General features: G+C 37.8%; 1 pseudogene; it reads right to left on the bottom strand.

Annotated features, from left to right (window-relative positions):
• Positions 1 to 641: 641 nt before the first annotated feature.
• Positions 642 to 10,909, bottom strand: part of LOC115301816 — a 10,930-nt pseudogene continuing 662 nt past the window's right edge.

Here is a 10,909-nt window from a genome sequence, read left to right on the forward strand (position 1 = left end):
TGTCAGGCATTTTACCGGTATTACCCCATTTAATCTTGATCAGTCTTCCAGGTGGTCGTGACTTTTCCTAGCTTACAAAGGAAGAAACAGCCCCAGCCAGGTTTGCCATTGTCCATAAAGTAACAGAGCTAGTTGAGTGGCAGAAGATGGCATTTGAATGTAACTGTTTGACTTCCCAGCTCCAGGCGTTTTTTAAAGGTCAGCAAGAGGCCTCCAGAAAGAGTGGACAGACTCATTGCTGGTGGGAAAAGTTCTTACCCATCTTTGCCCTCGGCCCACCCAACTTCTAATGCTTCCCTTAAAAAGGTTATCCCCCAGGGCATTTTATGTGCTGGGATGGGAATTTACCTAACTTCAGAATGCTAGGTTATCAACAATGGCCTCACGGGGTCTGCCTTCAGGCTTTTCATCCCACTGCAGGTCTGGCCGAGCAGTTCACAGGCTACAGGGACAAACTTAATTAAATTCAATAGAGTGTTGTTAGCAGGGCCTGTCAGGCGCAGTTGTGTGCAGCTGAATAATTGAGTTGTGCGCGGGTTTTTTTCTCTTTGCCTTCTTGGTGGTAGGCTTTTTTGGGGGGTTTTGTTTTGTTTTCTTTGGGTTTCTAAAGATGACCCTGACACTTTTCACAAAGCTGTTTTCTAGTAGGAACGCCCTCCATCAAAGAGACGCAGTTTGGTTGCCAGGCTACTGTGAGAAAAGAGAACTCCGAAGTGACAATGCCGACCTTTTCTTGGAGGATCCAGGGTCCACGCTTGCTCAGTACAAAAGTACCTCCCAGGGACCTCACAGCTAGAACTCCGCAGTGTCAGTACCTGAACGCCAGGCTGTCGGACCGGAAGGCACAGCCTCGCCCGGAGGCAGCCCGTAGCTGCTACTGAAAAACAAACCGTATCAAATTGGCAGTGAGGAAGAGAAAGGTCACTCAAAGATCCATTTAAAAAATATCACTTATGATAAGCCCAGATGAATCCAGTCAAGGAGTGTTTTCCCAACGCGGCCCGCTGGCCGGGGAAAGAATTGTGGTGCCTGCTTGAGAGAGAGGAGGCATCGAAGGTTTTGCAGGCTGGTTGCTTAGTTGTTTGGGCTGGATTGTGTGAACCTTTGGTACCTCAGATTTTAGCCTTTCGAGTATTTTTTTTAAGATGGTCTTTGTTTCTCCTGGGTATTTAAATATCACAAAGCTTAGGGATTCCTCAGTTTCTGCTTCTCGGATGATGGTCAGTAATCATCCTGTCTTTATGTTAATTTCCAGTTGTAATTAAGCTCCAGTGTTGATTTCCAGTAGGAAGCACTAAACAGATATAAAGGATGGAGTATTTTAAAAACTTCTGTTGTTCTTGATCTGGGAATCACTCGTTGGAAGAGTGTGATGCGGTGGAATTTTTAATAATTCATCCATACAAATCAGGTTTTAGAGAGGGATTTTGGCTTGAAAACACTTGACTGTATTTCACGACAGTATAGCATATTATGGAATTGTTTATAAATTATGTGTGCATATTAAGTTTTCTTCTTTTTAAAATATTTTAATATTGTAGCTGCTTCCACCTTGATAATGGTATGGAACTCCAAAGTTTATGAAATGTTATCTTTCACATTACACACATGATGAAATGGAGGTTGACTATACAAAGCTATGCACTATCTTGTCCCCAAACTGGGTTGTTTCTCAAATAAGTCTCCTGATTCTTGTACTAGAGTGGATAGGGAGGAGATTCTCTGTGACTCAGTTTCATCTGCTGGTTTTTTTGTTTAATGGTTTTTACAAAGGTCCCTTCACTCTTTCTTTGGACTCTGATCTTTGGGTTTTTTAGACAACATTCTAGAGTAATATCTAGATCTGCCCATTGTGGGCCAGACATAAATTCTTCTATAGGTCTCTATGGTTTCCTTTCTTCAATCAGAGAACATCGAGGACTTAAAGCATTAATTGCAAAAAGGATCAAGTGATTAATTTGTAATTCAGTCAGAGGTTGTAGTGAAAAGCCTGAAATTTATAGATGGAATCACTAGGGAGTCTAATATTAATTTAACAAAATACTTAATCAGCACCTACTATATGCCAAGCATTATTCTGAAAGCTGGAGCTATAGCAGTAAACAAAGAAACTGCCTGCCTGGTTGGTGGAGATCAATTGCAAAGAAACATGAGGTCAGGTTCTAAGAGTGACATAGGGATGCTCCCTATGTGACTTTCTAAAACATCCACAAGTGATGTTGATGTTCTACCATTTGTATTCGGAATGTAACACAAGGCTTTCTCCTCACACTGGAGAGTTTTGGTTTGTTTAAAATGGTCTGTAGTGGTTTGGGACATAAATATAAATATATCCTTTATAAATATCAATCAAAAAACCATTGTATTGAGAAATTCATAGAGCCTGAAGTTTGGATATAAAAACCAGCAGGTCTTCTTCTAGGCAATTTTTCCCTGAGGAGATGTTTAGTGGAAGAGGTCAATATTTCAAACAGGGAATTTAATTCATGGAATTGGTTAAAGAGATTAGGGGAGGGGGCGCCTGGTGGCTCAGTAAATTAAGGAACAGTCTTCAACTCAGGTCTTGATCATGTTTTGTGGGTTCTCGTGTTTTGTAGGTTGAAGCCCCGCATTGGGCTCTGTGCTGACAGCTCAGAGCTTGGAGCCTGCTTTGGATTCTTTGTCTCTCTCGTGCTCACATTCTGTCTCTCTCTCTCTCTCTCTCTCTCAGAAATAAACATTAAAAAATTAAAAAAAAAAAAAGAGAGACTAAGGGAGAAAGAGACACCAAACAGAGGCCAATTAGGCAAAGATTAGCAACAAGAAGTTGTTGAACTTCTGGCTGGAGAGGGAGAGGAGAGGGAGAGGAGAAGGTCCAGGATGTGGTAGGGCCACACAGCAGCAGCTGGGACTCCTGAGTGGAGGTGCTGCTCAGGGCAAAGAGAAGGTAAATCTGCTATCTTCCAGTATCCTTCCAGTGCCTCTCATTACAAGGAAGCCAGTTAATAAGGGAGACTGAGAAGCACGGGCTGTAGGAATCAGATTCCTCTGAACATAAAGTAGAGCAGATAATGACAAGAAATGAATTTGGTAGATACCAACCAAGGTCTGCACATTTAATGGCTTTTTTTTTATTCAGAGTAGGCTCTTGGACCAAACTGCTTGGGGTCAAATCCTAGCCTTGCTACGTATCTGTATGTAATCTCGGCCAAGTTACTTAGTCTCTCAAAGTCTCATCTTCCTCATCTATAAAATAAGGAGCAAGTAGGAATGACATTTTATAACTTGTAAGACTGGTCTTAAATGAAATAATGTAGTTTAGTGTGTTACTTTTGTCATTATCACCAAGTCTAAAGCATTGCACTAGGTGATATGAGAACTGTAGTAAAAGCCATTACGGTCCTCAAAGTCATATATAATTTATTCTGGGAAAGAAACACACTTATAAATAATATAAGGGACTGTACCATACAGAGGGCGGGTGAATGTTGTATGTCAACTAAGTATGGAACCACTATATTCTGTTTTCAAGTTGCAAAGTGGAAGGGACAGTATTATGTGAAATTACATTTAAATCCTAATAGATTTGTGGGCAAAAGAGCAGTTTGTTTTTTACACATTTCTTTGCATTATAAAAGCAACAATATTTATTGTAGGAAATTATGATTATAGGGAATGATACAAAGAAGAAAACAACCATTGGTCATCTTAACATTCAGAGATGGTCATGTAATATTTGATATATTCCTTATCATTCTCTTTAATAAAAGGATATAATATATATATACATTATTCATTTATAAAATTTAAAACATAACTACATGTAACTATAAATCCTGATGAATTTTATTACTATACTGAAAGGCTTTCCAAATGTTATGAGATATAATTTTATATAATTTTGGCTATATAATATTCATATTTTATCAGGACCTTGTCTATTTTCCTCTTTTTGGACCTTTGATGAATTTCTAGTTTTTCACAATTAGAAATAGTGGTGTAATGGTATAACTGTAAACTAGAGAACTGAAGTTCAGATGCCTGCAGGATGAAGTCAAGTCCCTAAAGAGCAGCCAAGTGGAAGACAGCCAGCTGAGTAGAAACAGTGGGGAATGCATGCTCTGTGTAAGGGCATTCAGAACACAACCACCAAAACAAAAACAGCAGTAGTATTTGGCGGTTGGGTCATCAGTCAGTGTGTGACTTCTGGACTTTTGTTAAGGTTTTCCAGAAAACTACCTGTAGGAAATTGAATGCTTGGTTCAATTCTTCCTTCTTCACTGATCCATGACTCTGAAGTATTGTCTTTCTGCATGGAGCATATGTCCTCAAACCTTGACTCAGAGTTTGGTTTTATGATTTGCTTTGGCTTCTGGTCTTGTCAGTCTTGATCCTGGGTCCATAGGAGTCTAGCACATTTCCTCTTGCCCTCTCGTACCCCTATCACCATCAAGAGAAAGGTTTGCTTTGGGTAGGCCACTGGTTTCAGGAGAAGAATGAGATTCATAGAGAGGAAAGCCATGCCAGCCAGAATTTTAGTCTGAAGCAGAACCATCCTGCTGCCCCAGACACCTGTACGTGGGAAATAAATGTTTATTTCCGTATGCTGCTGTAACATTAGCAGTAACTAAACAAATACGATATCAAATTGTTTTCTAGAAAAGTATAAATTTTCATTCACCTACCAATGTGAGTTCAAAATATCTCCTTGTTTGATGTTGCAGTTTGGATTTACTAAAATTTCACTTTTAGTTGTATGTTTATTAATGATTTATGTTTCTTCTTTTGATCATGTCTTTGACAGCTTTTCTACTATAATTTTGTTTGTAGGAAGCTCCTTATATATTAAACATGTGAGGGTTTATTCACTTATAATGAATCTACTATGTGTCAAGCACTATTTTTATCTATAATCCTTGTTAACACTTTTCCCCCCAAATTGCTGTTCACCTTTTAATTTTGGTCTATGATTGCTTATACCCCATGTGATCTATTCTTTTCCCTCTGTTTTTCTTTCCCCTTGCCTTTAATGCACAGGGAACAGAAAACAGATTTTTGATCTTAGTTTTACACTCTGCTGCTTTTTGCTGTTCTCCTCCTCGTGACACTTGGTCTTTCTTCCCCCTTCCTGTTCTGCCTGTTTCTCTCTTCACTCTGCCTGTTTTCTTTCCCTTTCTGGCTTCCTTATTTTCAAACACTTCTTTTCACCTGTAATACTTTTTTTCTCCTATGACTCGATAATCACATATAAAATCAAAGTTGTTTTAAAATATTTTAATCTCTTACTATAAATCAGAATTTTCTTTACATTCTGTATGAATACAGCAATTAAGTACTACTTTTTATCTAATAACAAGTTAGCTATATTAAGTTACTTTTATTTGCTTATAGCTCTACATTTCTCTTTAGGTGCATAGAGAACAATGCAAAGATTCTATGCTGAACAACGATTCTGTTCAATTCAATAAATGTGAGATTTCTACTTTGCACTCAATAGCTCATGTGGACCTTATTAGAGGTGGTGTTAGAGAACAAGGATTGGAGGCAATGGATTTATTATGATAACAGAACTAAATTTAAGGATTTAAATATGGCAATTGCCCCAAGAGAGGTACAGACAATATGGACTGGGAATTTAAAGAAGGGAGAAACCACATCCAATTTAGGAGGTGGAAGATTTCCATTATCAAAAGTTGTTTGAGATAAACTGTGATGAACTATAGACCTTTAAGAAGGTCAGTTGTACCTGTTAGTTTCATCTGCTCCAAAACTGTTTCCTCATCTTCTGGTGTCATCACCTTGATTTTCCTCCAGGCATAACCTACCTTCCAGCCTCAGGCTGTGTGGTTTGGGTGAGGTTGACTCCATCCTCAGTTCATGAGTTGCATATGGCCCAAATCTGACTATTCAGGTTAACAATTATTACCTTGAAGATATTTGGCTCAGTGCAGTTAAAAGGAACTTTTTGTTTTAGGGCTGAAAACTTGGAGCTATAGGAGTTTACTACATGAAAGTAAGTTGAAGCCAGCACAAAGGAAAGGAGAGGTGAGAGATGAAGAGAGTATGAGATGAAGCAGGGCAGGTGGGAGTAGAGATTGAAGGAAAATGAGTCTCACATCTTGAATGACATTATTCAAGCCTCTGGATCCAACAGTTTCTTAATCTGGCATCTAGACTTTTCAGCTACACAGCCAATAAAATGTCTTCTTGCATATGCTTTCATGTATTAGGTTTTAGTTATTTGATAATGAAAGAGTCCTAATAGACAGGAATGGAAGACAGAGAGCTGTGTTGGGGTGAGCCACATGAACAAAGGCATGGCAGTGGTAAAGCCTGGGGGTATGGTCATGGAATAGCAATTGTCTCATCGAATGAAGTGTATGACAAAGACATACATATACACATACATGTAGTAATGGAAAAGAAGTTGGGAAAGTTGGGGAATTCTAGTAGATTTTGCATGAAAATCTGAGTGTATGCTTCCATATGTAGGCCATCACTGTACAAAGAAATATAATGTGAGCCACATATGTAATTTTAAATTTTTACTAATCACTTAATAAAGGTAAAACTAATTTTATTTTATTTTAATTAAAAATTTGTTTTATGTTTTATTGCAAGAGAGAGACAGCATGAGCAGGGGAGGGTCAGAGAGAGAGGGAGACAGAATCTGAAGACAGGCTCCAGGCTCATGAGCTAGCTGTCAGCACAGAGCCTGATGCAGAGCTCGAACCCACGAACTGTGAGATCATGACCTGAGCCGAAGTCAGACACTTAACCTACTGAGCCACCCAGGTGTCCCTATTTGAATTTTTTTTTAATTTTTATTCATTCTTGAGAGAGACAGAGACAGAACATGAGTGGAGCAGGGGCAGAGAGAGATGGAGACACAGAATCTGAAGCAGGCTCCAGGCTCTGAGCCATCAGCACAGAGCCCGATGCGGGGCTCAAACACACAGACTGTGAGATCATGACCTGAGCTGAAGTCAGATGCCCAACCAACTGAGCCACACAGGCATCCCAAACTAATTTTAATAATATCCTCTAACCCAACATATCCATAATATTACCAATTCAGCATTTAATCTCTAAAAAATTTAGTATATAGAGGTTATACTTAATTTTTTGTACTGTTTCCAAACCCCAGTGTGCATTCTCCACTTTCAGCCTGTCTCACTTTGTAATGACCACATTTCAAGGGCTCAATAGCCACAGGTAGTTAGTGGCTACTGTATTAAACTGCATGGATCTTATTAATGCAGAGAAACTGAGAATTTTTGAATAGCCTATCACATTATGAGGGTTGTATTTTAAGAAATTTAATGTGTCATGATCTTCAAAATTATAAGGGAAGGAAAAGTTGAAGGAGGAAGCTATTCATTGAATTATGTAAATGTTGCAGGTAATAAAGCTCAACTAGAATCATGAGAACTGGAATTAAATGGAGCTATATTAAAGACTTCAGAGGTAAAAATGTATAGAATTCAACAGAGATTTGGTATCAGGGTGATGGAGATAAAAATAGAAGTGATAACAATGCTATAAATTTCCCATCAAGAAAAATAGGGATGTTAAAAGGAATACTTTAGTAGTAAAATGATGACTTTTACTCTGTAGATGTTTCAGACAGTTGTAGGACATCTAAGTAATATTGTTCCCTAGGCAATTAAAGCTGTGCATCTGTGGCTCAGGATATGGGACTGGTAAGAGAAAAGATCTAAGAGAAATATATATGACTGTTGTGGTCATGGGAGGTAATACAATTAATGAAACAAGATAAGGGGGAATGTTGAGCAGCTTCATGTGAAGTGGGGACCAATCGAAATGAGGACATGAAGGACTTTTTTTTAGAAAAAAAAACTAAGTGCACAATAGTTATGTGTCCATGGCAAGTCCTGAAACATTTCTTGCTTCGGCTTTCTCATCTGTGCAAGGAGGTGGTGTAAGTCTATGTGCCTAAAGCTCCTCCTAGTGCTAGCGCCTTCTGGAGTTATACCCTGGATCAGGTCAATAGGAGCACATAGACCGAGATGGATTAAGGTTTTAAAACACTATGAAATGAGTGAATGATGAGGAAGGGAATATTAATATGACTATGATGTTAAAATATTTGATAACTTGAAAAAAGAAACCTCATCTAGGGAAAGATTCTCTTTCTTCAGTTAAAAAAGCTGAGTCTGTTTGTAGGCAAAAGGTAAGAAACTTGTGGGTGGAATAACTAAAGGTAAATACTACAAGGGGTACAGGAAATAGAGCATGCTTGGTGTGGAGTCACAGGAGGTTCAGATATGGATTCTTCCAGCACTTACTCTATGTCTCCTCTATTCTAAGAATCATGTGTGATGTTCTTATTGATGGCATTTAACTCTTACCATAGCTCTGTGAGAACAGAAGTTTGAATCTAATTCTGGTGCACTTCTTACTATACCAGAACTGCCACTTAAAAGTAAATTTGCACCTAACCACTACATTTCTTTTTTTTCTTCACCAAATTTTTATTTAAATCCTAGTTAGTTAACATAGTGTAATCTTGGTTTCTGGAGTAGAATTCAGTGACTCATCACTTACATACAACACCCAGTGCTCATCATAACAAGTGCCCTCCTCAATGTCCATCACTTACGTACCCCATCCCACACCTACCTCCCTCTGTAAACCCTCAGTTTGCTCCCTGTTGATTTCCAAGACCATTCTCCAATAAAAGGAGCCAAGGCTTCTTGGAGAAGTGGCTGACTCCAGGGCTAAGGCAGGAAATACACAAGATGATCCTGAAGCATCTTATAGCCATAAAGTAAGAAAGTGCTAAGAAAACAAAAGGAACAAAAAAAAAAAAAAACCACCAAAAAAAACCCCCACAGATACCAATGATAGAGGGACACAGGAACCAACTGAAAGAACTCCCAGTGACCAAAATCAGGACAATTCGAGCAATGGCACAATATAGTATTGGATCAAAATAGACAGTAAATGCCCAATATCCATAATGTTATATATAAATGATTGAATATGTAAACTAATGGGTGTAAATAGACCATGCAGAAATATTCCAAATACTTTGTCTAGATACTTTCCCTCAAGAAAGAGGGGAATAGCTCCCTACTTCTTAAGTGTGCACTGTATCTAGTGACTTCTTTCAAAAAAAAAATGGAAAAGGAGGTAAAAAAAAAGATAATTTCACAGGAGAGAAACCTGAAAATACTACCTCAATTAGGTGATCAAGGTTAACATCAACAATAAAGCCATGTTGATAGCATGTACCCTTAGTTGATATGATGAAAATGACTCTTTATCTCTGTGTTTTTTCTCCTCAAAACTTATAACCCCTGTGTAATCATTAGGAAAATATCAGACAGATATTGTGAGGGACATTTGACAAAATGATCAGTACTCCCCAGAGCTGTCAAGTCATCCAAAACAAGAAAAGTGTGTAAAAACCATCACATCCAAGGAGAAACTAAGCAAACATGACAACTAATGTGGTCTCCTGAATGACATCCTAGAACAGAATGGTGGCATTAGGTACAAATAAGAAAATCTGAATGAAGTATGGATGCTGGTTAATAATGTATCAGTATTGGCTCATGTATGGTGACGGATGTACCATACTAGTGTAAGATGTTGACAATAGTGGAAACTCGGTGTGGGGTTTATGGGAATTCTCTGAAACTTTTCTGTAAGTCACAAACTATTCTAAAATAAGCATTTATTTTTTAAAAATAGCAAATTTGCATGATTATCACTGAAATGAAGGGCTGACATTTACTTGTCCTCCTAGACAAAAGGCAAAGTCAAGTAGTGGTTTTAAGGAGGAGAGATGAAGTCACAGGAGAAGGAAAGCCTTTGAGATTCTCAACAAAGTAGATAGCAGTAGGATATTCTGAAATATTAAATGGTTAGAGAAAATTGTGTTTCTGAAGATAGTGTAAAAGATCTGAAGTAGTAAACTCAATAGCGATTTTACGGTTAATATTAATAAGTATATCTATAGATTGTTTTCATGTGAAAAAATAATTTAATGTATTGAAGTGTACATGAAATAAAATCTATTTAAGTGATTATTCAAAATAAATATAATATTTATGTTGCTAAGATAGAGTGCCCATATACACAACTCATGTGCAACAATATGAGTCAGGTTTTACAGAACAAGGGTGTCTAACAATGTGCTCCTGAAAGCCTGTGTAGCAGATAATGCTTTTTGTTCAATATCTAATTTTAGTAAAAGAATTTTAGGAACAAGAATAAAGAAAAAATTCCCAACTTTGTTGATAGGCAGTTGAGCCCACCTACAATAATTCAGTATCCCAGATAACCTTGAAGCTGGAGATGGCTATGTGACATAGCTGTGGCTAGTGAGTATTTGCTAGCTTTGGGGAAGATTCTGTCTTCCAAATTATAGGTACCATCAGTTCTTCACAGTTTTTTCTTTTTCTTTTTCTTCCTTGTAACATCAGTTTTATGCCTGGAGTGTAGCAGTACTTTTATGAGTTGGAGGCCATAATCAGGAAGATGGGGCTTACACACTGGGCAATAGGTAGATCCTTGATAATAAAATAAGTAGCTATGGTAGCCTGGAGAGACTATTGTCAGACTTCTAGTTATCTGGGACAAATAGTGTCACTCTTAGTAGTGTCTGTTCTATGAAGTCAAGATCATTCCTTACTGACGGAGTTCCCCAAATGGATTGTTTTTCTTTTTTCTTTTTTTTTTTTTAAATAAAGCATTCATTTAATTATGAAATGCAGACAATCAGAGACAGGTGGATACAATGGGTTCAAGGAAAGAGCATATCAAAACTTTTTCACTTTTATTAAAGGCTTTGATGAGAACTCATAAAATGTCATGAAATTCTATTTGCTATACAAATAAACATCTACTTCTGAGTAGGAGACATATGTCATAAGAACCATTTTAATGTGTAAACAAATTC

Source organism: Suricata suricatta, chromosome 1 (assembly GCF_006229205.1).
Source record: "Suricata suricatta isolate VVHF042 chromosome 1, meerkat_22Aug2017_6uvM2_HiC, whole genome shotgun sequence".
In the NCBI taxonomy this organism is placed as follows: Eukaryota; Metazoa; Chordata; class Mammalia; order Carnivora; family Herpestidae; genus Suricata; species Suricata suricatta.